The sequence below is a fragment of the Bos taurus genome, chromosome 5 (genome assembly GCF_002263795.3).
Source record: "Bos taurus isolate L1 Dominette 01449 registration number 42190680 breed Hereford chromosome 5, ARS-UCD2.0, whole genome shotgun sequence".
Classification (NCBI taxonomy): Eukaryota; Metazoa; Chordata; class Mammalia; order Artiodactyla; family Bovidae; genus Bos; species Bos taurus.
This window is the reverse complement of record NC_037332.1, coordinates 97,127,452-97,154,989: the sequence shown is the minus strand read 5'-3', so window position 1 is coordinate 97,154,989 and position 27,538 is coordinate 97,127,452. Positions and strand designations below refer to the sequence as shown.

The 27,538-nt window shown below is 43.1% G+C and overlaps 1 protein-coding gene across 6 annotated transcripts in view; it reads right to left on the bottom strand.

Annotated features, from left to right (window-relative positions):
- Positions 1-27,183, bottom strand: part of GPR19 (G protein-coupled receptor 19) — a 36,994-nt gene extending 9,811 nt beyond the window's left edge. Inside the window, exons 1-4 of one of the 6 annotated variants that reach the window (XM_024992055.2) lie at positions 26,818-27,183; positions 25,718-26,257; positions 15,093-15,249; positions 12,511-12,666 (exon numbers count right to left, since the gene is read on the bottom strand). The gene's annotated coding sequence lies outside the window, so the exon portion shown is untranslated. 6 annotated transcript variants of the gene reach the window in all.
- Positions 27,184-27,538: the final 355 nt, after the last annotated feature.

Genomic DNA, 27,538 nt, shown 5'->3' with positions numbered 1-27,538 from the left:
CTGGTCTGGAAACACAGCCTTTCTTCAGAATAAAGAATGTGAGAGTGTTGAAAATTCATTATCAGATGATTGACTTCTGCCTTTTAAATGTAGAATGAAAGCAGAACTCTAGACTTCAGCTTGAATTGAAGTGTAGAAAAAGTCTGAACAATTCAGTATCACCCCAAGTAGGAAATTCTCTTTTAAATTTTAACTGTGGTAATTTAAGAAATATGATGGTGGTAGATATTTTCCTTAAACCCTTCACTGTTTTGTAGGCTTGATTTGCCTACATATGAAATAAGACTGGAACAGAGATGGGCTGGGACTAGCTTGCATGGGGCTCCTCAGAGCACATTCCTTCCCAATTCCAAGTTCAATGACATCATGTTGGCATCATGAATCAGCCAAGGTAGGAACAGTCGCACCATGAGACTGACAAACACCACAAATAGGCTCTTTCCCTGCAGAGCCAGTAGTTACCAGCCCACCACTTCCAGTAGGGCAGTTCACAGACCAACCTATCCAAAAGTCCTGAACTCACACACATCCCTGAATTTACAAATGGCTAAGGAGGTCACACAGGTTCTTTGGAAGCTTCCTGAGTTCCTATCTTGCTTCCTGGCTCTGAGCTATGGCTCTGGTGTGGACACTGAGCTAAGCACTTTATAGAACTACGTAAGGCCCAGGTAGCTACCAGTATGACTGTGGTGGGGGAACAGGAAAACCAGAAAGAGACAAGACATTTTCTCATAATGTGCCACACAGACAGGGTTGCCAGATGAAACACAGGAAGCCCAGTTAAGCATGAATTTCAGATAAATAACATAATTTTTTAACCTAACTATGTCCCATCCTATCTTTTTATTACCTAAATCTGACAAACATACACACCTAGAACATAACCTGCTGAGACACACTTCTTTTTCAGCTCACAGTATAGGATTATTGCCAAGTGGTTATCTGTATAGGCTTTAAAGCAGACTGAAGTAGGAGCACTATCTCTGTCACTCGTTATCTAGTTGTGTGACCCAAACAAGTTATCTAACCCTCTTGATTCCAGTGTTCTCATCTGTAAAATGAGAATCTGTTCGGTCGTGTTTTTGTGATCCCATGGGCTGTAGCCCACCAGTTTTCTGTCAATGGAATTTTCCAGGCAAGAATACTGGAGTGGGTTGCCATTTCCTACTCCAGGGGATCTTCCCAACCCAGGGATTGAACCTGCATCTCTTGGATTTCCTGCACTGGCCAGTGGATTTTTACCACTGTGCCACCTGGGAAGCCCAGAAAATGAGGATAATTAGTCCCTATTTCATTTGATTATTATGAGGATTAAATGAGATAGTATATGCTCAGGAGTTAAATGAGTTATTACAAGTCAATCTGTCTGGTACGACACCCTCAGTAAGTGTTATCCTACGATAGTTCTAAAACACACCTAGCTTGGTATCTGACACATAGCAAGTGCTGAAAATATTAGCACTACTGTTAGCCCATAAAAGTCTTCTAAGCCATATGACAAGCAAATTTTAGTAACCACAGCACACATCACACCCTAGAGTCATATTACTAACATTGGTCATATAATTTAGGATTGTTAAGGATGAATGGCTTTTGTCAAGGGCCTGAATACCTCATCATTGACAACACTGCTTTTAAGGGGAAAGTCACTGAGGTCCAAATAAACAAACATAATCTTTCTCCAAGTTTCTTTATGTTGGGGGTGTGTGTGTGTGTGTGTGTGTGTGTGTGTGTGTGTGTGACATATTTGCCAGATGAGGGCTTCCCTGGTGGCTCAGAGGGTAAAGCATCTGCCTGCAATGTGGGAGACCTGGGTTTGATCCCTGGATCGGGAAGATCCCCTGGAGAAGGAAATGTACAACCCACTCCAGTATTCTTGCCTGGAGAATCCTATGGACAGAGGATCCTGGTAGGCTATAGTCCACAGGGTCACAAAGAGTTGGACACGACTGAGTGACTTCACTTTCTTTTTGCCAGATGAAACTTTTTCCTATACCCTGAATCAAAATATGTATTGATAATCTAACTAGATTGACTGTGTCTTTCTCAAAAGCATACAGACACTATCCTGCTTAAATTATTTCCTTTAGATAATTCTGAATAATTGCAAAAGAACCTCATAATTCCAGTGAACATTAAGTTTCTTCTCCACCATCTGAGACTCCTGGCATTGTGACTTATAAGCTTGAAATTTTCCCTAATGCCCCTCTCTCTTTCTTCTGGTTCTATAATATATATAAGTATTTCTCCATAATATTTTCAGGTCTGAGCTTTTCAATCTATTTCCCAACTGAGATCAAGCAGTTTCCTGAGATCAGATGTGGCACATTTTCTCTTTGTTTGAATATTTGTTCTGCTTTCAAGGAGAACATGATTTTTTTTTGAACAGGAAAGAGTTTTCAAAAAAGCCTCTTCTAACATCACAAATGCAGGAGACCTGGGTTTGATTCCTGGGTTGGCAAGATCCCCTGGAGAAGGGCATGGCAACCCACTCCAGTATTCTTGCTTGGAGAATCCCCGGGACAGAGGAGCCTGGTGGGCTACAGTCCATGGGGTTGCAAAGAGTCGGATACGACTGAGCGACTAAGCACACACACAACATCACAAAATATCCCAAAATAATGACACTGCTGGTGAGAAATTCTAGATATCTAGAGTTAAGGAACTATATTCTTCTTTTGGAGAAGGAAGTGGCAACCCACTCCAGTATTCTTACCTGGAAAATCCCATGGACAGAGGAGCCTGGTGGGCTACAGTTCATGGGGTTACAAGAGTCAGATATGGCTTAGCAACTAAACCACCACCACCACGATTCTTCTTTCATTACCTTTACCTTTTTTTTTTGTTTTTCACATAAATTTGAAAATATTAGAAATAAACAGAGTCAGCATTCTTGGTGTGATTTCCAGAAATCAGGAGGGCTTCTATGCCCTCTGCTTCTCTCACCATTAGAGCAACCTTCTTTTAGGGTCAAAGTCCCATTTTAGTATACATGCTGCTAAGTGAGCACCAAAGGGCCACTTAAAATGTAAATGCTTCTGAAAGAGTAAATTTTAAAACATATTATCAGTATAACAGTGGTGATATCTGAGACCCTTTCTATCTTGGAGAGCTATGATCTTAGTGAAAATGAAAACAGAAGAGATGCCAGAAAGCCAACGCCACAAGCAACAGTCAGGATCTGGAGAGAATGAAGGTGGGGTGTCACATTGTGGGAAGGGATGGGTGGAGGCTGAAAGGTTGAAGCTGAAGAAGATAAACGCCATCGACTTGACAGTTTTGTGTGGGTATGGCTGGCACTGGAGAGATACATGACCCACAGAAGTCCAACAGAAAGGAGCCCAGGCTTCACCCACACGGAGGTTTACGTTGATGACAGGGGCAATCCTCCCCAGACTCTCTGTAGACCTAGCTGCAGGAGGAAATGTTAGGCCGTACCGGCTCCTCTTTGGGGGAATGTATAAATGACACGATCCAGTATTTCCCACCCCAGCTGCCACTTAGTACGGATCTATGTGGAAGCCTGAATAACACTTCTGTCTCTCTACCGTTCTCACAAAGTCTGTGGTCAGATAAAATGCGAAAGAAACAAACAGCAATAAACTTCACCCTACGAAATGACCACTTTGTTATGACAGGATATATACACAGCAGTCCTCAATCACATGTTATCTGATATTTTTTATCATCTAGGAGAAGCCAGGATTGGGCTAATTGCTGGAGATACAGAGGTAAACTAGAGCTCTCCTCTAGTGGGAGAAATAATATTACATAGCTAAATAAGAAAAAGTACACAATTAATAAATGGTTAGTGCCATGGGAAAAAACAAAGCAGAATGAAGGTCCAGAATGGGCAGGAAATGGATGGCAAGTGGGTGGTTGGCTGGTCACCCAGTGGCCATTCCCAACACCTCCCCTGCCTTCCTTGTCTCCAGAGGCTGACAAGGAAAGATAATCACCTTCTACCAACCCTTGTAGCTAGGGGTGGTCATATCAACATCATCTCCTCTGGCCACTGAGACAAGAGAAAGCCTCCTTGTAGGGTGCTGGGAGGCTCGCGAAAAAAATCTTTCTTAATAAAAGGAAAAGGGCATGTCGGGAGTGTTCTTTCTTATGAGCCTGGCTATCCCTCACTTTCTGCCTTTGTAAACTGTCACATAATGATATCAGTGCAATTGGTGGTATCTTATGAGGTTAAGGGACGTCCTAAGACTCTCAAAGATACCACACAGTGCTCTGACATTACGGAGCTGCCAGAACACCTGCCTCCAGACTACTTATTAAGTAGTCCTTGAGGTCTTAAGCCCTTTTGAGTTTTCTGTTCAGTTCAGTTCAGCAGCTTGGTCGTGTCCGACTCTTTGCGACCCCATGAATCGCAGCACGCCAGGCCTCCCTGTCCATTACCAACTCCTAGAGTTTACCCAAACTCATGTCCATTAAGTCGGTGATGCCATCTAACCATCTCATCCTCTGTCGTCCTCTTTTCCTCCTGCCTTCAATCTTTCCTGGCATCAGTCTTTTCAAATGAGTCAGCTCTTTGCGTCAGGTGGCCAAAATATTGGAGTTTCAGCTTCAAAATCAGTCCTTCCAATGAACACCCAGGACTGATCTCCTTTAGGATGGACTGGTTGGATCTCCTTGCAGTCCAAGGGACTCTAGTTTTCTGTTATTTGCCTCTAAATGCAGGATCTTATTTCAGATAGTCATCAGAGAAGGATTCTCTGAAATGATACTAGAGCTAAATCCCATTTACAGGAAGCCAGCCATGTGGAAATCAGAACACATTCTAGGCAGAAGGAAGAATGAGTCCAAAGGTCCTGGGGCAGAACAAGCTTGTTGTGAGGCTGGAGTATATGAATGTGGAAGAAAATGGTGGTGGTGGTGGTGGTTTAGTCTCTAAGTCATGTCCAACTCTTGCAATCCCATGGACTGTAGCCTGTCAGGCTCCTCTGTCCGTGGGATTCTCCAGATAAGAATACTGTAGTGGGTTGCCATTTCCTTCTCCAGGGGATCTTCCCCACCCAGGAATCGAACCCAGGTCTCCTACATTGCAGGCAGATGATTTACCAACTGAGCTATGTGCTTCACATAGCTCAAGAAAGAAAATGGGCAGGGATTAGGTCACATATAGCACTGTAGGGCACAGGTGTTATTCTTATTGCAGTGAAATCCACTGCAGGCTTTAAGCAATGGACGAATATGAGTATTACTGGATTTGTGTTTTAAAAATCCAACTTTAGTTGCTGTGTGGGTAGTTCAGAGTAGAAGAGGAGAGAACAGTTAAGAGGCTCTTACAATTACCTAGGTACATGATGACCAGGGCAGTAGCAGTGTAAGTGGAAAAAAGTAGATGGATAATGAAAACATATTGGAGAAAGAGCCACCAAGATTTGCTGATGTGTGACGGGGTAGGGGATGGAGATGATTCTTAAGTTTAGGATCTGAGACGCAGAAAGAAAAAGTTTGGGGAACTGGAAATCAGCAATTCTATTTTGGCTGAATTAAATTCCTATTGGATATTCAAGCAGAGCTATCCAGGTGGCACCTTGACATATAAGTTTAGAGAAATGTCTCTTCAGATTCTTTGCCCATTTTTATTAATTCATTCATCGTTCCATAAACATATTGTAAGATCATACAATGCGCCAGAATGTACTAAGAACTGGATATACAATGGCAAACAAAACTGCGTCCCTACCCTCATGAAGGTCATAGCCTAGTTGTGGAGGGGTGGAGAGAAGAGTAAGAAATAAGCACAAATAAAGACAGTAAGTTGTGGGCTTCCCTGGTGGTCTAGTGGTTAAGAATCCATCTGCCAATGCAGGAGACATAAGAGACTCAGGTTCGATCCCTGGGTCGGGGAGATCCCCTGGAGGAGGGCACAGCAACACACTCCAGTATCCTTGCCTGAAGAATCCCATGGACAGAGGAGCCTGGCAGATTATAGTCCATAGGATTGCCAAGAGTCGGACATGACTGCAGCGACTTACCACGCGTGCACGGGAAGATCTCACATGCCTCGAGGTAGCTAAGCTCGTGCACCATAACTACTGAGCCCACGCACTAAATCTATTGAAGCCCGCACTCCCTAAAGCCCGTGCTCCCCAACAAGAGAAACCACTGCAACGAGAAGCCCGCGCACCCCAACCAGAGAGTAGCCCCCACTCTCCAAGACTAGAGAAAGACAGCAACGAAAACCTAGCACAACCCCCCAAAAAGACAGTAAGTTGTTAAAAGTTGTATGAAAGAAAAGAGCTATTGTAAGAGCTTGGCAGGAGGCCCCTTTCTTGGGCTTCGAGACTGGGGAAGTCATGGAGGCAGGAGAAGCAGGGACAGAGGCCAGGGTCCTCTGCAGTAGACTCGCCAGGACTCCTGCTGCAGACAGTACACAGGCCAAGGAAATCCAGTCACCACTGGATCCCCAGCTTCCTTTCAGATCCGGAACAATGTTTCAGGCTCCTTGGGGCCTAGCCTTAGGACTGCTCTTGTGACAGGCTGTTGTTCTTAAGGTGACTCAGAATTCTTTGCCCCATCACATGGGGGCAGGGAAGACAGAAAGGAGTAAGCGGGGCCTGGAGGGGCAGAGTACTTCTGGGTACCTCCTTTCACTCTGGTACCACAGAGGGGCTCCCCGTTCTCCCTCCCTACTCCCCAGTATGTGCCCATCAGGTACTCTACAAGCAAAGAGAGGTAAGGAATCAGGGAGGAGAGAGGTCTGACACCCCTCTGAAGGTCACTGCTCCCAGTGGCTGCCCACTGGGAAGTGCAACCGGAAGACCTCACTGCCTGGTATAGAGAGAGGTTAAGTCATTGAGATACTGATGTGCACGCACTGTGCTCCTTGCTTGGACTTTTTTCCTGTCCTCTGCTGAGAATGAACCCAGGGCTAAGCACTCTCTTGTCTTAGAGGAGAGTTTCTCACCAGGCCTGAGACAAGCCCGTTTCCTTGGCTTTTGTTTTCTGGATGCTGGGTTCTCTGGTTGGCGGGGGAGGGGGTGGAATTTCTGCAGTTCTGTACAGGGGAGGAGGGAGAAACTAGGACCTCTGAAACAGGAGTGTGGCTGTGCCCCCTGGAGTCCTGCAAAGGGGAGTCCTGGATGGGCACAAGGGATCTTTTGAGGATGATGAAAAGGTGAAATTGGATTATGTGATGGTTGTACAACTCTGTAAATGTTAACAAAAATCACTGAATTGTACCCTTAAAACAAATGAATTTTATGGCATGTAAATAAAGCAATTAAAAAGAAAAGGCAGGCCTGGGACCCTTGCCTCACTTCCTCACTGTGCTCCAGGTAAGGGACAGATGGTGATGGAGGTTTGCAGTTAGGGAGGTGGGTTCAAGGAATGGAGTTCCCCAGCTGGAAAAGAGGCCACTGCTCCAGGTCAGGGGTAGGGCAGGGGGCTATACTGATCCAGCAGCTTCACCAGCCTTCAAGCACACACACCAGTTCAGGCCATAAATACATCTCTGCTATAATCAGAGGGGATCCAAGCCTAGAGGGGCCACCCTATCTTTTTGTAGTGTGTAAGAGCCCCGAGTCCTAGAAAGAGGATGAGAATCCTACTAATGTTTGGCACCAACTTTCCCATTGTCCTGGTAGGATGGAGCCTTGCCATTATTTAAAGGAACTAACATGTACAGTCCACAGGGTCACACAGAGTTGGAAACGACTGACGCGACTTAGCACACACTCAGACGACGTGTATAGCAGGCAGAATGCCACCCCCCCCCCACCAAGACGTCCATACTTCCACCTCTGTGAATGTTACACTAAATAGCAAAGGGACTCTACATATACAATCAAGGTTATGCAATTTAAAATGGGAAGATGATCTTGAATTAGCCAGGGGGGCCCAAACTAATGAGCCCTTTCAGAGATAGAACTTTCTCGGCTGATAGCAGAGAGCTACAATAGAAGCCAGAGACAGATTCTAAGAGTGAGAAGGAACTGATATGCTGCTCTGGCTCTGAGGTGGAGGGACCCACATGCAAGAACCAGGGGGAAGCCTTGGGGAGCTACGGGTGGCCCCCAACTGACAGCCATCAAGGAAACGTGCCCTTAGTCCTACAAGGATAAGGCACGGGATTCTACCAACCACAGATAGGAGCTTGGAAGGGGAATCAGCCCTGGAGCCTCTACAAAGAGTGCTGTCCTGTCAACACCTTGAAACTCTGTGAGACTCTAAGCGGAGAAACCGGCCAAGCCCACCCAGACTTCTGATCTGCAGAACTGTTACATAATCAATGGCTGCAATTGTGTTGGCCAAGTTTGTGTTCGTTTGTGACAGCAGCAACAGAAACATTCAATACCAATTTGTTACAAAACTGAGTGTGAACAATGAAACTCATACCAGCCATTCTATCACCTTCCACTACCCTACCAGTATCTAGGATATCAGAAACTCTCCAAATCTTAAAGAACGTAGTACTTTCTACTTCACCTTTAATGTTAGACTGTAGGCCGAGAAACCCAAGCTATAATTCTGATTATAAGCACTGAACAGCAAATTAAGAGACCCAGGTCTTATTTTTATATCAGTGTACGGACCTCAAGTAAATTAATCTCCCTGAATCTCTGTTTCCATGTCTGCAACAAAAATGAGTTGGTCCAGATAATTTCTAAGGTCATGTTCGCTGTATGAACTAAAACTGACAGGCAGACATCATAACGAGCAACACGCATTCATTTAACTTATAAGCCACCACTCTCAGCTGGTGGAGAGCGCCTCCTGAAAGTGCACTCTGATGGGAGGAAAGGGAATCTGTTAAGGGATGCTGGGGTCCAGTCCAAGGTCACTAGTCTCGGTCTCCAAAGGAGAGATGAATTGTACTGAGGGGTCAGCCTAGCCCTCCTCAGTAGTTACCCTGCTGCTGCTGCTGCTAAGTCGCTTCAGTCGTGTCCAACTCTGTGCGACCCCATAGATGGCAGCCCACCGGGCTCCCCCGTCCCTGGGATCCTCCAGGCAAGAACACTGGAGTGGGTTGCCATTTCCTTCTCCAATGCACGAAAGTGAAAAGTGAAAGTGAAGTCGCTCAGTCGTGTCCGACTCTTAGCAACCCCATGGACTGCAGCCTATCAGACTCCTCCGTCCATGGGATTTTCCAGGCAAGAGTACTGGAGTGGGGTGCCATTGCCTTCTCCAGTAGTTACCCTGGATGTGCCAACAATCTCCTAGAGAAGATTCCTCACCAGAAGTGGTCTGGTCTAAGAAAACCTGCCACCTGTGTTTGCTTCCCATCCTGGGTAACACCAGACTTCTTGGGGAGGAGAAATATTTGCTAGAAACCCTGACTGTCCTCTACCAATTTTTCCACCTCTCTTCCTAGAATGGGATCTTTCAAGTTTTGAAGAAAATAATTTGGCCAAGGAATTTGCACTTCAGTAAACTCAGCTTATTACAACAAACATTTTTTGAACAGCTGCTGTGTGCTCGTTGAATTCAAGTTTGGGAGAGAAATGTTCAATTTCATTTCCAATCTCTGATTTCAGTACCAACATCTTTAGTCATGAGACTGAAATAGGAGAGATGTGGGGAGGCAAAGACCAGATTCATGACACTCAAAGCAAAGAGCTGAACAGTGGATGCGATCTACAGCCTTTTGAAAAGCAGGTGAAGGATTCATTAAGAACTGAGTATAAGCACTGAATAGTGAGTTACCAAAAACTTCTCTTTCAGAAGCATTTACATGCTGTCTCACATCAAGTTCACATCAACACTCTGGGTAAATTTTGCACCACTGTCCTCAATCATGGTTTTCCAAGAAAGCTACCCTCAAGCTCATGGAGAAGCTAGATTTGAATGTGCAGCACATGTATTTTTCATGGACAAATTATGCAACTACGTTTGTGGTCAGATGTGATTAAAAATATGGTTGAACACGTATTTGCATGTGTTTCACATGGTTAATAACATATCTTAGTGCCATATATTTTTAGACATTTTATCAGTTAAAATGCTACTGCTATCACTTCTCAGTGCTTATTTTAACCCCCTCTGCATATCAGCAATGACTGACCGAAATCACCAATACCAGCAATTTTCAACTTCCTCTTCGGAGGCAGGTGTGACATTGAGTCCATACATGTGATGCACTCCTACAGACACATCCAGAATTACATGCAGCACTTGGCACTCAGACCACAGTCTTCAAGCCAAGAAGTCATGTAGTCAGGTAGAAAAAAAAAAAAATTATGTTGACATCCTTAAATTTATTATAATAAGTTTTTTAAAAAATGAATAACCAGCAAACTTTGGTATTTTATTGAGCTAGAAATTATTTGCAACAGACACCCTTTGTTTGGGACGTATTTTGACACTTTGGTTGATAAGCATTGCCCTGCTATACCATAAGTGTACGCTTGAAATCCCAATTCCTGAAGGCTAAAGGTGCACAGAACCATGGAAAAAGTAATGAGAGAAACACATTCTCCACACTGGGAAATGGTGGGATAAGATAAATCTGTGACAAAAGTCCACTAATGAGCATTTTTCTGGAAGTAACTAATTTCCTACCTATGCTCTTTAAAGCCACTGACATCCCAGGCGGGTTTCATAGCCTGTATCCAAATTCAAAGGTGTATTTCTTTCTTGACATGTAGAAGAAAATACTCGAAACACATTTAAAATATGAAGAGGCTATGTTATCTCAACCACCATACATGGTTCAAAGCACAGGCTCTTAGACTAGTGGTCCAGAGGTCATTTTGCCTACCAGGGGACATTTGGCAATACTGGGATGCTCTTGATTTTCACAACTCAGGGAGGAAAGTGTTGATATCTCGTAGGTAGAGGCCAGGGATGCTGCTAAACATACTACAGTAAAGAGGACAAATGCTCCATTCCCAACACAGAACTGTCTGATCCAAGATGCCAATGGTGCTGAGGCTGAGAAACCTTGTTCTCAAGCCAACCTGCCTGGGTTTCAAATCACCTGTGACTTGTGTAAGTTACTTAACATCTACGTGCTTATTGTCTTGACCAGTGAAATTAGAACAGTAACAGTCTCTGCACTTTATTGATTTATTGTGAGAAAAAAATGACACAAAAAGGAGCTAAGAACAATGTCCAGAACAAAGCCAGAGCTTAACAAATGTTTACTTTTGTTATCACTATATGCATTGAAAAAGACTGAGAAGAAAAACACCAAAAATTAAAAATAAGTTGTTTCTAGGTGGCCAGACCACAACTGATTTTTATTTTCATTATTCTTTTATATGTCTTTATATTTTCCAAATTTTCTAGAATTGTATTTATTATTACTCTAGAGGAAAGAATTTTCCTTTGGGACATAGTGGAACCAGAAAGACCTGGATTCAGATGCTGGCTTTATTTGCTGTGTGTGGCTTTGGGCAAATTAGTTATCCTGAGCTTCAGCTTCCTGATCAGAAATTGGGTCTAGTAACGCATATCAGATAGCTTCCATCAAGATTAAACATGACAGTCATTCAGTGCCTTGGAAATATACTGAATGACAGGCTCTGAGAGATGAGCGCTTTCCAAGTTGGGCCCAGGAAAAATGATGCTACAAACAGGGAAATATATTCATGATGGTGACTGCCCTTTTGGTTTTTAAACTGTCCTCTCATCTCAACCCACTGTTTGTCTGGACTCAGAGGAGAAATTGCACCCATACACTGATCCTTGTCTCTATTCCTTCTACCTCCCCACATACACATCCTAGGAAAGGATCTGATAATCTGGTGGGCAGGGCAGACTAACAGCCGGAAGTTACTGTGAGGGAAAGGCAGGACCCAGGTGTCACTTTCACAAGCTTCACGAACCCTTACTATTCCTCTTCGTATTTCTTCTTTCATCTCCAGCCTCCAAGCTGAAAGTGTTCTTGGCAAGGTCTCTCCTCCAGGGGAGCCTCTCCACTTTCTCTCCTGTTCAGCTGGTTGAGAGGACTGTCCCCTTTTAGATTTGAGAGGGATGAGTGGAAACCCAGAGAGGCTTCTAGATCCAAGCCTCTTGTGCGCACAGCCCTGCTCATCTGAGGAGGCCAGCAACCGTGCAGTGGGCAAGCAGCACCGGCCCAGCTGCACAGTGTTTCCAGCAGGGCTGTTTCTCTTCCACAACTCATTCACTCCAGGCCACACTGAAGGCTGGGAGGATGAGTAGACAGGATTAAAGGACACACACCTTATCCACAAACCCCACTCTTCATGTTCTTAACGATCCTTAATCAGATGGAAAAAGAATTGTAGTTTAGTCCTAAGTCATGTCTGACTCTTTTGCGACCCAATGGACGGTAGCCTGCCAGGCTCCTCTGTCCATGGGATTTCCCAGGCAAGAATACTGGCTTGGGTTGCAGTTCCTTCTTCAGGGGTCTCCCCAACCCAGGGATTGAACTTGTGGCTTCTGCATTGGAAGGCAGATTCTTTGCCACTGAGCCACTAGCAAAGCCGGGAAAAAGAATAGAACGGGTTATATTTGTTTATGCTATCAGGAGGGGTAACTATTTTAAGCCTAGTTATTAACCTGATAACTTAAATTCAAATCCCAAGCAACCTTTAAAGATACTCCGAGACAATCTCTTGTACTCAGCTCCTAGTCACCACAGTATGGAAACGGCAATCTGGCTCAATCCATTCTGACTCTGAAGATCCCATGGTTCTCTAGGGAGGAGTCCTGTAGTCCAGTGGGATGGGATCTTGATGCAATGTCCTAGGGAATGGGAGGGATGGTTGGTTAGGACAGGACGGCCTGGGGCAGGAACTGATCTTCTCAAGGCATTCTCTCTTGGCCCAAGGTGAACTATCTCAATGATGCCAGGCCAAAAAAACATCAGAGGAAAATGAGACTGTTCAGGGTGCCTCCACCTAGATGCAAATACAAGTATCAGGAGAACTACATTCTAAATATAAATAAAATGTCAGGGGGCTTGGTAATCACCAGGAAAAAAATTTATGGATCTTTCTTGAACTCTAGTCTGCTCCAAGGTTGGTCTGACTAGCATATGTAAATTTTAGACATAACTTTAACTGTTGCCAAGTTCTCTCCTACTACACTTTAACCTCCTTAATACCCTTCCCCATAAAAGCATGCAAAACAAAATAGATATGGGACCCCAGAATGCTGTCAGAGTCTTCAGTCTTCCCATTCTTCATTCACAAGTGCATATTGAGATGATACTATAAACAAGCTAGGTGCTAAGTGCTAGAAATCCAGAGATGGAAGAAGTGGGTCCCTTCTATCCAGAAGCTGACTTCAGATGCCTATGATAGTCTTAAGTGTACTTGTTCCAGGGAAATGTAGATTTCAGCAAGGATCAAAGGCTTAATCTAAGAACTAAAGTTCAATAAAATTCAAGGTGTCAGGGAGACACCCTCCTCTCAAAGCGTTTTTCAGTGAAAGCCTGAAGGGAAACACCTTATACCGTAAGGAATTTCAGAAATTTTGAATTCCTTCCCCCCTTTTCTTTCTCTCTGTATCTTTGACCCATCCAGTAACTTCTGTAAGTTTTCCCACAGCATATAAGAATGAGATGTCATCTTTTCTTGTCAGGGGCCAGAAGAGAAATGACAAAGACCAAGAGGACGTAAACCAGAAATTTAAAAAATCCCTCTTTTTCCCATAAAACCTAAGATAATTTGTAAAAGAGAGGTCTATTCCCTATTTTAAAGTATGATAATGTTATTTTAAAGCAATAACTCTAGTCAGTTTGATAAAACATAGTTTATGTTTATAATTTTATAAGTTTTTAATTTATTTATTTTATTTTGAAAACCAGGTAAGTACTGTTAAAGATAATATGGTTAGGCTGGTCTTGTTACTAGGTCCTGAGGATGGAAGAATGTTTCTGGGTTTGATTAAAAAAAAAAAAAAATCAACCATGATGTAATTTTAGATTTCTTTTTTCCTTTTAGATATCATTTGGTCACCATAGCAACACAGTGTTTTACTACCACATATCTATACAGCACAAGGGAAGAGAAGAACAGGCAATTACTTACTGAGTTATTTGGGGGTACAGAATGTGACTAGTGGGATAATTCAAAATTAAATACAGACTGCACTGGGGATCTGTTTTAGCCAGGCAAGCCAATTAAATGTTCTAGTAGTGTCAGCTGAACACAATTTGTAGCCAAATCAACTGTTGACATCATTTAAAATAATGGAAGCAGGGAAGCAACATAGTTCAGTGATTAACAGCATGGACTCTGATGTCAAGTTTTTTCAGTCTAAACCCCATTTCTCCTATTTGATAGCTGTGTGACCTTGGGAAAGTTCCTTAACTTCTCTGTGCCTTAGTTTCTTCATCTCCAAAATGTGGGTACTAATAATAACTCCCACAGAAGGTTATTATACAGATTAAATAACTGAGTGTGCTTAGAATGATGCCTTACACATAGCAAGAACTTTATAAGTATTTGTTAAATAAAGACAAAATAAAATGTAAATTTGCTAGTTCCTCTCTTTGTGCTGGGTAGAAATAACCAAAAGGATCAAGATTTGAGTGCATGGCAGATTCTTTTAGCCTATAACTCTGGAAGATTCCTTTGAGAACTTCCTGGGAGCCTTCTTGGTAGCTATTCTGAAAGATACGAGATTGGGTGGACAGCCTACCATCCCTAACAGAAAGCTGAAAACAATCACAAGCAATCCTGGTATCAGGGACATGAGAAGGAAGACGATCACACAGCACAAAGAAACAGCATGCTAGCCCACTCAGGCTCCCTCAGCCACAGCCAATTACCTTTGTGAACATGGACACAGAATAAGCAGCTGAAAAGCATGAAGCAGGATTTGATTGTAGTGACAATATGAAATCTGGCTAGTGTCAGTAATATTATTTTTTCCCTCTTTCCAGGATTCAAAGAAAAAAAAATCTGTTTCAGCAGGGAGTGCTTTGTTTTATTCATTATCACTGTATACAATGTCCATCTCATTTTTCTTCAATAGGCAGTTACTGTGGTGAATTATGCATTTTACAGAACTACCTAGGCATCTTTTCTGGACCTGTGACAAATCAAAAGCCCTTAACCAGCATGTAAGCCAAGACAAAATCTCTGAATGGCCTGGAAAACAGAAGGTATCATATCCTCTGAGCCAAATTTCAGCCACGAAACCGCGGGGTCTCTAGCACATACCTTCATCTGGACTTGATTTCAGAGACGGTCTCCTTGGGTCGTCTTGGTCAGGATCAGCCCTTGCAGAGGAGTTTGGAGGATGCCATAAACCACCACAGAAGCTTGGAAACACAGTCATATCTGTCCTCTGCCTTCCCCTTGGCTCACAGCCTGCTTCCTGGTAGGAAGACAAGATGACGCCGTGCAGGGTTGACTGTTAAACCATCTTCCCGCCCCCAGCCCCACTCTCCTGGTGCCCCTCCCTTCTCCTTTCCTGGGCTCTGGAATGTGTCACATGGGAAATGGATCATGTGGCTCATGAGGAGAATGTGGCCAGCTTCTCTCTCCCTTCCCCCTCACTTTTCCTTTCAGGAGCACAGAGGCAGAAATCTCCGACCTGATTGGCTCTAACCAAAAATCTCCATATGAAAAGGGGAAGATTCAACCATCCAAACCTCTAGCCTTCTCCACTTTCTTTTTTATTTCTCATCTGAACATTTTATCCTGGACATGCAGAATTGCTTGGAAGGGAAGGAAAGGATGCTTTCTCCCCAAGCCCTCCCTTTCTTCCTTGTTGTCTGTACTTTAAATTGGCAAGGTGTTCCCTAAGTTCCCTCCGGAGCCACCTTGGCATATCTGACAAAAATCAAGTGTTCAGCACCACGGACAGCATTATACCCCCTCAGCGCTCATTTGTCTATTTCACTCTCGAGTAAATAAAACCATTTAAAAAATATTTCCCTGAGGTTCTGTGTCTAAATATACACCTTGCCATATATAAGTAGGACTCCAACTTCCTCTAATGTCAACTTACTGTTATTTATAAACACAAATATAATTTTTACATATCATCAAATGTCTACCTTCCCACCCCCATCCCACCATCCATCCACACCCTTTAAACATGCTCCATGTTTTGGAGGTGGAGAGGAAATTCTCATTACACAGTTTACCATATGCCCATATATCTATGCTCACAGACACAACCACAGAAATATGTAGGTTTCTTGAGTGTGCATGTTCAGATGTCTTTAGCCCCATCCCTAGGCCTCAGGCAGGGCTGAGTTAAGAGGCAGAGAGCGAGTCTGGTAGGAGCTGTTTTGTGCAGGGTCTTTCCTGCTTTGCTGACGTCCCGGTTGCCATGGTGCTAGGTAACCACTGAAGGGGATGACTGCGTTCAGAACCAGTCACCATGGGACCCTGCTGACTAAAGAAAGGAAGAGGGAACAGAACTGAATTGCAGAGGAGGACTTTCAATGAGCATTTTCAGAGCCAAATTTACCTAATGGGCCCCTTCTTTACTGAATTGTTGCTGACCCTAAATCTTGAAAGGATTCTAGGAATTAGTATGGACACTGTGATGGTGACTCCCTCCATCCTTCACTGCTTCTTTCCTTAAAAATCTATTTAGGTGCAACACAATGAAAATGCCAGCTTCACAGAACGACTGTGGTGTGCCATCAGAAAGCAGGGTTGGGGTGAGGGGGTGGGGGGGTGGAAGAACACAGGAAACATACTTCTTGGATTGCGGCTTCTGGCTTTTGTGAGGCCATTTATCTAGTCTTAAGTGGGAGATACACTAGACCTACACCTGAACTAGGAACAATTGTGAATGCTTTATGAGTTTACAGGAGAAAAGATAAATGTTGTTTAATGTGACTTGCTGGATTATTTTAAATAAAGAACAATTTGAATAATAAGGTCAATCCCTTGTATAACATTTGGACTATCCCAAGTTAGGAACTGAATCTATACATTTGTCTCTTTAGGCATACACATAACCTGTTTATTTCTAACTCAGAATTCTAAGCATAGCAATTCTGAATACTGTATTTCTATGGGGGGGTTCAGGTAGAAATACTGACTTTCAATGTGCAGTAATGCAAATTCTGTTAAGAAAAGAGGTAGCATAGAGAAGCTCCAGTATAATTCCATGAAATTGAAGCTCTTTCCTGGCCTAATGTCCACAGCTTAAGACATGTTTACTTCTTTTATTCTAGGATAAGAATCAAGTTAATTCTAGTTTTTCCATGTAAGGCTCAGAGAAATTCAACTCTGTTAATTCTAACACTGGCCCCTTTCAGAAAATTAGTTTATCAGGAAAGTTGGACATGTATTTGAAGAAATTCTTAAAAGAGTTAGTCAGATGGTGACTTAATATCATCTCTCTTTTCTTAGTGAATAATAAGAATAATAATAACAGCAACAACAGAACCAGCTAATTATTTATCATGAGCCATGATCTCATTTAACCCTCCTATCCAACCAGAGAAAAACTTAACTGTATTTTTCTCATTTATTGAATAGACTCCTTGGAGGTTTAGCCTGACTTGGTAAAAGAAATTATTGTATTTTTAATAAAACATTCATCACACTGGTAAAAAAAAAATATCGGGAGTGGGGTGTGATGTATTATGTTTCTCAGCAAATTATGGTGGCTCAGACGGTAAAGATTCCACCTGCAGTGCAGGAGACCTGGGTTGGATCCCTCGGTCAAGAAGATCCCCTGGAGGAGGGCATGGCAACCCACTCTAGTATTCTTGCCTGGAGAATCCCCATGGACAGAGGAGCCTGACGGGCTACAATCCATGGGGTCGCAAACAGTTGGACACAACTGAGCACATCCAACCATAAGACAGGTACTGTTATTAACATTCCTGCTTTACAGGCAAGGAAACTTAGGGAGAAGTAATATGCCCACAATCATACCACTAGTTAGCATAGGAGCTAGGACTTGGGACTATTTAGTCTGACCCCAGAGCAGGTACACTATACTATTCTATATCATAAATAATGGATTCATTTAAAATAACTTATTAATTTAATATGACTGATGTGATTCAGTACTATAGGCCTTTGACAAAAGAAATCAGAAAGACCGCTTTAAATCATTTGAGAGCAAAAAAAGACCAAATTATTCATTCTTTTTAGAATGACCGCACATGTACATCATAGCTTAATGATAAAATAATGAAAATTATTTCATAAGGAATCATAATCTGAAATATTAATACTATAAAATGCTATGTAATATACTAATTCTATTAAAAATATATTTATAATCACCAAACTTATTCCCAGCCTTTTTGAAAAAACAGTTGTCTTCCATCCAAACCCATAAAATCCCACAAATCCGTAATATTTGTGTAACTGGGGTCATATTTTGAAAATAACTTACGTGATTTTTTTTTTCTCCTCTGCCTGCCTGGGGAATCAGTTGGCCTTGGGGATAGAGAATGTGGCACTCTTCAGAGTTACCAAAGTGATGGGAAAAAAAGAAGGAATAAATATTCAGCTTCCAAAATTTAAAACAGGAGTGTACAGCAAGACAATAGGCTTGAAATCCAAGCTACTGTTTTGAAAGCCATTCTCAAAATTCCTTTATTTGTCATCAACCAAATATAGAAGACTTTGCTCAGATTGTCTGGTACCATAGAATAGGCCTTCAGACTGGGGCAGGCAAACATTTTCCAAAGGGTCCCAGAGTCTGTAGCCAGTTCTATGGGTAATAATTTTTAGATCCTTAACTTCCACAAACTGATCTTCCTGTGAACTGCTGCAGTCGAAATATCATGCTGGTTCTTGATTCCCATCTAGAAGTTTTTCTTCCCTTTTACCACAGACTGGTGAACCTCTCACCCACCTTACCTCAAATCCTACCATGGTGAATTGCTTGGATTTTAAAAAGCCCCTGGGAGCCAAGCAAGGAAACAACTGGAAACACTGAGGATGCTATTGAGATATTAGTTAACTTGAGTTAACACATCCTTTTAAAAAACAAGAGCTCTCCAACTACTTTAAACAAAGCTGAAAGCAAACCACTATCCAATTGTCCACTGAGAGGTTCATTAAAACAAGTTCTCTTAAAGGAAAGCTCTATTTACAAAAGAATGCCAGCTAATAAATGCAGAATATAATATTTTGAACACCATTTTTGCAGGCCCCCTGTAATAAATGATTCAGGCAAGGACCACAACAGATATTCAAACTATGAGATGAAAAGTTGTTGGGAATAGGTTGTTTGTAGATTATTTATAAACTTTCAATGGTGAGACTGGGAGAGGGGGTCATCGTCTTAACCAAGTGACCAAATTTAGCATCACTAGCAATGGTGGGTCACAGTCCACAGGTGCGCAGAGTCGGACGTGACTGAGCACACTTAAAACGGGACGCCCTGAAATTAGTGCCTAATGTAAAGCAATGTAACCTACCCAACATTACTAATGTTCTTTCTAAAAACATTTATCTGAATATAATCAAACCTCTATACAGTGTGCCTCTCAGGGAGGGGAGAGGGGTGGGGAAAGTAGTAGTTGGAAAAACAAATCAAAGACATTATAAGAAAAAAATCAACCAAATTGAGAATATAGAATATTCTGCAAAAGAACTAGTCTGGACTTAGCAGAAGGTCATTGTTTTAAAATAAGAAGGGTGAGCTTTGACAGATTAAAGAGACTAAAGAAAACCAATTGCAAAGCACATAATTTGATGAGATGCTGACTGAGGAGGGAGAGTTAAAATACATAGTTAAAATATATAAATAGTTTATATATATATATAAATATATAAAGTAGCTCTAAAATATTTTGGGGACAGTTGGGGAAATTTGTCTTGTGATTTGTATTAGATGGTGTCATGAAATCATTATTTCTATTAGGTGTGAGAAAGGAATTGTAGTTAACCAGTGGATTTTCTTATTCTTAGGAGACGTTGAAGAAGTTAAGGATGAAAGGTCAAGATGAATTCAAGTTACCCACATGTGGTTAAACAAGAAAAAACACGTACATAAAAAATCAGAAAGGGAAAGTAACAACAGGCGAATCTAGCTGAGGAGTCTGTGGGTGTTTACTGTACTGTACTTTCAACTCTGTCGTCTGAATGAAAATGGAAAGTAATAAATTCTGCTCTGTGGTGGACAAGGACACGCCACACAGAGAGTAAGAGTCTTTCCCTCTAGATCTCAGGTTCAGAGACAAAGAGATAAAGGAGAATAAAGCAGCCAGTCACTGGACCTGACTCCTTCTAGACCAAAGAAGGATATGAGAGTATTCATTTTCTCTTGGTGACTCTTTCAAATTACTGCAAACAATGGCTTCAAAAAACACAAATCTATTGTCTTATGGTATTGTAGGTCAGAAATCCAACATGGGTCTTAGGGCTCAGATTATGGTGACAGCAAGGCTGTGTTCTCTTCTGGAGACTACAGAGAGAGAATCTGTTTCCATCCTTTGGCTTGTAATTCCCTTACTCCATCTTCAAAACCAACCATCTTGTAGCTCTTTAACTATTACTCCAGTCACAGAGTAATGGTAACTTTAGCCATTCCAGAGTCACTCCCTGTGACTTCGACCTCAGATTGGAAAGTCACTAGGTTGGATCCACGAGATAATCCAGGATAATCTCCTCTCTCAAGGCCTTATCTTAGTCATATCTACAAAGTCCCTTTTACCCTGGAAGGTAACATATTCACAGGGTCTGAGTACTAGGGTGAATATCTATAGGTGTCCCAACTCTGCATACCACAGTAAGTTACCTCCAGGTTGAGAGGAGCACTCAGGGCAAAAGATCTCTGCTTTTGCTCCCCTCTGGAGACAGCTGCCAAGGCCCCTCACACCTCATCCTGAACTTCGCACGGCCATTTGGGCCAATGGCAAATTTTCTACAGTGTACACAGGCATACAGAGCAGCTGACCATCCCAAGCGTTTCCTGTTCCTTTGAAGCATGGATGCTGAACTAACAGCCATAGGGCCTGCTGTGGTCAGGTGAAGTGACTTGATAGCAAGAGCCAAGGAGAAGCAGTCTCTAAAGGGGAGAGGCTGTTCCTCCCTGGGAGATTTGCCTGAAGCCAAAAATGGGCCATGAATTCGTGAGATCCAGGCTTCAGCATCACAGGCCAGCAGGTTCCCCAGTGATCAGGCCAGCAAGGGGCATCATGAGAGAACCCTGCCAGTGCACACACTAGGTCCAGAATGAAGCCAGGGAATACCCCTTACTCATGAGTCCACAAGGATGTATCTGTTACCCTCCCCACCCTTCATACAAATGGACGTTATCGTCAGAGATGTCAGGACCTCCTTGGGAAACATTGTGAAATAGGACACATTTTTATCCAAAAAAGACTTATGCTACTTAAAGGAACCACTTAAATAATGAAATTGATTGAACTATATTTGAGACTGAACTGGACACTTAGTTGGTTTTTCTGTAATCAAACAGTTGGGGTGGCTTTAAAATGTGTCCACAAATTCTTTGATATGCCTCCCTTCAAATGATGACACCTAATAATATTTCTCTTGAACATGGGCCATCCTTACAACCCGTTTCCAGTTAAAATGATGTGGGAGAAGTGATTCTCTGTAGTTCCTGTGGCTAGATCATCGCAAAGACAGTTTCTGCCTGGCTCTCTCCCTATTGGATTACTCATTCTTGGGGAAGCCAGCCACCGTGTCATTAGGACACTAATGCTGTAAAGAGGTCCACGCATGGAAAACTGAGGCCTCTCACCAACCAGCACCAACTAGCAACAGGGCAGTGAGCCACCCCGATATCAGATCCTCCAGCCCTAGTCAAGTGACTGCAGTCCACAGGACATCTTCTGTTGTTGTTCTGCTGGGTCTTCACTGCTGCGCATGGGCTTTCCCTAGTTGCAGCAAGGGAGGGCTCATTTCCAGTTGTAATGCAAAGGCTTCTCTTCGTGGTGGCTTCTCTTATGCAGAGCACAGGCTCTAGGGTGTGTGGGCTTCAGTAGTAGTTGAGGCATACAGGCTTAGTTACTCTACGTTGCAGTGGAGAAGGCAATGGCAACCCACTCCAGTACTCTTGCCTGGAGAATCCCATGGACAGAGGAAGCTGGCTGGTCATAGTCCATGGGGTCACAGAGAGTTGGACACGACTGAAGTGACTGAGCATGCACGTATTCTACGTTGTGAAATCTTCCTGGACCAGGGATTGAACTCACGTCCCCTGCATTGGCAGGTGGATTCTTATCCACTGTACCACTAGGGAAGTCACAGACAACATCCTGACTGCAACTTTGTGAGATCCCAGGTCAGAACTACCTGGTTAAACTGTTCCCAAATTCCTCACCCACAAAAATGATAAGATAATGCTTATTATTAAGTTCCTAAGTTTGGGGGAATTTTGTTATGCAATAACAGATAACCTACCCACATGAAAACTCTAGAAAACAACGAAGAGAACTACTTTTTCTTGACATATTTGAGCAGTAGTGAGTTAAGTAAGTGTCCCTGCTGCATATGTGTGTGTTCCTGTTGTGGTAAACTGTGGTTTTATTAATCCCAAGGGCAGGAGGAAAGGGAGAACACAACTAGCCACGTTAGAGAGCTATCTAAGGGGAAAAAAGAAAGCCACTGGGGTGGAGGTGGATTTATTATAAAGATTCTGAAGAACTGCAGGGAACTCAAGAACAGGAAGTGGCAGTGAGACCAAAAATGGGACTGAAGTAAGGGACAGAAAGCTGTCAGAGCTGAGATAGCCACCGACTCCATCTCTTTCTCTCTTGAGGCTGCTGCTGCTAAGTCACTTCAGTCATGTCTGACTCTGTGCGACCCCACAGACGGCAGCCCACCAGGCTCCCCCATCCCTGGGATTCTCCAGGCAAGAATACTGGAGTGGGTTGCCATTTCCTTCTCCAGTGCATGAAAGTGAAAAGTGAAAGGAAGTCGCTCAGTCATGTCCGACTCTTCACGACCCCATGGACTGCAGCCTACCACGCTCCTCCGCCCATGGGATTTTCCAGGCAAGAGTACTGGAGTGGGGTGCCATCGCCTTCTCCATCTCTTGAGGCTACAAGACCTATTCTCTCCCATTTTCTCTCTCTTAATTGGCAGCCTTCACCTGCTTCTCTTTTGCAATCAGCTTGTTCCGATTACTGATGCACAAATAGTGGGCTCAGCTCTCTGCAAGTTACATGACCTTACAAATTCAATGCTTCTATCTAAATGAACCAGTCTCAAAACAGAACTACAATATGATGCAGCAAGGCTACTTCTGGGTATACTGTTGTTGTCTAGTAGCTCAGTCGTGTCCGACTCTTTGTAGCTCCATGAACTAGAACCCCTCAGGCTCCTTTGTCTATGGAATTTTCCAGGAAAGAATACTGAAGTGGGCTGCCATGGCCTCCCCCAGGGGATCTTCCTAACCCAGGGATCAAACCGATATCTCCTGTGTTGGCAGGCAGATTCTTTACTACTAGATACCTTTCCAAGTCCACTTTTGGGTATATACCTAAAGGAAATAAAATCACTGTCTAGAAGAGATGTCTGCATTCCCATGTTCATAGAAGCATCATTCACAATAGCCAAGATATGTGGAAACAATGTGTCTGTTGACAGATGAATGAGTAAAGGAAATGTGATATACAAATACCACCCCCTCACACCCACACACACTGGAGTATTATTCAACCTTAAAAAAGAAAATCCTGCCATTTGTGACAACATGGATGAACCTTACATTAAGTGAAATAAGCCAGACACAGGAAGACAGATACTGCATGATCTCATTCATATGTGGAAACTAAAAAAGTTAAATTCATAGTAACAGTGAGTAGAATAGTGGTTACAGGGCTGCGGGATTTCGCTACAGGGAGAGAGATACTGGTCAAGGGTACAAAGTTTCAATTATAAGATAAACAAGTTTTTGAGACCTTATATACATACAGCATGTTGACTACTGTTAATAACAGTGTATACTTGAAGTTTACTGAGAGATTTCAAGTGTTACATGCAAAAATGGTAACTATGTGAGATGGGGTATTATTTAGCTTGACTGTGGTCATCACAATGCACATCACAATGTACATATATCACATCACATTGTATACCTTAAAGATACACAACTTTTATTTGTCAGTCATACTTCCATAAAGCTGGGGAGAAAACATATGACCCAGTCTCTCAATATTCTGATCCAAATTCTTAGGAGGCAGTCAGTTTGACTCTGCTCAAGGAGACCAAGGAGATCAAACTAGTCAATCCTAAAGGAAATCAACCTTGAACATCCATTGGAAGGACTGATGCTGAAGCTCCAATACTTTGGCCACCTGATGCAAAGAGCCGACTCACTGGAAAAAGACCCTGATGCTGGGAAACACTGAGGGAAGGAGAAGAAGGTGGCGATGGAGGATGAGATGGTTGGATGGCATCACTGACTCAATGGACATGAGTTTGAGCAAACTCCAGGAGATAGTGAAGGACAGGGAAGCCTGGCGTGCTATAGCTCATGGGGTTGCAAAGAGTCAGTCAGACACGACTGAGCGACTAAACAACAACAAAGTCAGATATAAAGTAGATCAAATCAGCTGGAGGCACTGGGATGCAGCAGAGTTCTTGTGCTTCTCCCTCAACACGCTCTAACAGATTTGGCAAATATTATAAAGAGGAAGGACAAGGAAAGGGAGGAAGCAGCTGACAGAAGAAATGATGGACATCTTAGTGTGTATTTTTTTTTAATTCCATGAACTCTCCACTGCCGAGCCTGCCAATAACCACAATATCCTGGCATCGATAACAGCAGTAGTAAGGTGGTTTCAACTTCTGAATTACTTATATCCCTAGAAACCTACAAGAAAGTACCCTTTCTCTTAGAAATTCAAATTCGTGACCCACACATGCCATCCCGCCCTGTCCAAGTGATTCTCTACTCACTGAAAGGCTACAAAAACAGCCTCGATTCTCATTATTCTCATTTGAAAGTACCGACAACACCACTTGTGTAGTCAGAGCAGTGGTTCTCAACCTTGGCAGCAAAATGAGGAGCTTTAACAAAATACTGGTATCTGGGTTCCAATTCCAGAGATTCTGATTGAATTGTCGAAGGTGAAGCCTGGGCACTAGGAATTTCTAAAGCTCCCCAGATGATTCTAATGTGCAGGCAAGGTAAAGAATCTAGCCTAAGGTTCTCTGAATACAGATGCTACACTGAGCATGCACATTTTGGTGAGGAGATGGCAGGCATAAATGGTGAGAAGCTCAAGGCAGACACTCTTATTTATTAAATATACACTATAAGTTATGCTAGTAACTCATGCAGTTGTCAACAATATCTTGTTTCATCTTTACAGTCATCCTATGAAGAAGACACTACTATTCTAATTTGACACAGAGGAAACCCGAGGCTCAGAGAGGCCACACAGAGAGACTGTCATACCTTAACATCAAACTCCAGGTCTGATTCTCAATTCTATACCCTTTCTGTGACACCGTACTGAGAGATCACACCTCCTACAGTTGAATGATCCCACTCCCTAAAACCAAAATACGAAGGCATCAATGCAGAAACCCTATTCTATTGCATGCGTGGATTTTTTTTTTTTTTTCTGGAACATTTTCATGAATGACACACATGTGGCCCAGTTACTAGGTTACCCTAGTGTTAATTGCTCAGTCATGTCTCTTTGTCTGCCAGGCTCCTTTGTCCATGGAATTCTCCAGGCAACAAAACTGGAGGGGGTTGCCATTTCTTAGGCTATACTGTAGGCTGCCAAAATGAAGTGAATTTGCTCTAGGGAGAACTTCTTAATAGGGGACTACCAGGACTGGACCTTTCTTAATGAAGCATTTCCATTCTATTGATTGATACCTGGATCCTGAGTTTTCCTTACAGATGAAGCTATATTGCTTACCTACAAGCAATTCCTTTGCTGGTCGACTAAAATCACGTATTGCATCGTTCCTCTGCCTTGTACTCCAGACAGTCCATAAAAAATCAAAATATATTCAAAATCAAAAGTTGACTAGAGATTGCTGCCAATATCAAAATGGACTCTCATACCAAATGACTCTGGGAGGCTAAAAGCAGAAAGTATGTATTTTTGTAACAAGCTGGTGTCTTGATAGCTCAGTTCCACCACTCCACTCCATGAAGTCCACACTGTATCCTGCCTGAGGTGTGGCTGAAGGGACCCACAGGACAAGGACACTTCAGGTGTGGGTAGTACCTTCACTTCACTTCACTCACTTCATACTTTATCACTGGAGAAGGAAATGGCAACCCACTCCAGTGTTCTTGCCTGGAGAATCCCATGGACGGAGAAGCCTGGTAGGCTGCAGTCCATGGGGTCGCACAGAGTCGGACACGACTGAAGCGACTTAGCAGCAGCAGCATCAGCACCTTCAGACACTGCAGGAAGAAACTGAATGCTCGTGCAGGTGTCCCACGTATCCTGAGAGAGAAAGAGGTCAGGTTAGTCAGTTATCCTAAGATGCTTCCAGAATTCCTGATTCCTCTACTTCCTCATCCCAACCTCAGCCCTTGCTCAGGACTCTGGCTTTTAGAATCCTCCTTGTCCCGCTCACTTAGGGACTCCCCAGTTTCTACCGTACTCAAGAGGAACTAAATATGGGAGCATTTCTGTCTTTCTGTTTACAAACACGAACATCTTCACACTGTCTGATGGGAAACGTTCTCTACTGCAGGAGTTCCCAACCTTCGGGATCTAATGCCGGATGATCTCAGGTGAAGCTGATGCCATCATGATAGAAATAAAGTTCACAATAAAGGTAATGACCTTGACTCATCCTGAAACTATCCCCTGTCCCCCACCCACCGTGGAATAACTGTCTTCCACAAAACTAGTGCCTGGTGCAAAAAAAAAAAAAGTAGTGTTGGGGAACACTACTACCAAGAGCCCTGTTTTCCTAATTTCCCCTCTCCACTGGTCTGTGTAGTTACTGCCTTTCTTCACCGCTTCTATTTCCCATCTTCTCCTTCCCTCAGTATTACCTTACTTCACAATCCCTCTTGGTCTCCAGGGGAAAAAAAATTTTTTGTTTTCACGGTCCTTAAAAATGTATTCCTTCTGTCGCTCCCAGGGTTATCTTTCCAAATACATAAAGCCCATCACTCTGGTTTTAAAGCCCGAACGGCCCTCCCATGTCCACTCCTTTACTACTCGATTCGCTGAATTCTCAGAGAATTCACGGCAGACACACAGTAAGGAAAAGAGGGACGACCGTACAAGCATGTGGAGTAGTTGCTGCAAAATCTCGAAGAATCTAGTGTTGTGTGCTTGAATCCATCGCGTCAACGTGAATTATCCTCCGACCTTTCTCGACCTCTCAAGCCTAACTAGCTTGACTGTTATTTACCAAAAAGTTTCAAAACGTTTTCGCGCTTAAAAGAAAAAAAAAAAAAGTCAGGCGCACGCGCAACCGCACACAGTTGTGGGGGGCGGGGGTTGCTGTTCGCGCAGGCAAATCTCGCGATGTTTGAGCCAGACCGGAGAGGAGCGTTTTTTTAATGGTGTTGTGAGGCTTTTCCCCTCTCCCCTCCACCAGGTGCAGTGATTTAATGTTGTAATCAAGTTAAAAATATGAAGACTCCACGGCGAGAACAAACGAGGCTAGAAATAGGCAACACGCCAGCGGCTGTTTTCCCTTCTAGGAAGGGCTTCTTGCGACGCCTCGAAGGCCCCACAAGTTCCTCAGAAACAAAAGTCAGAAGT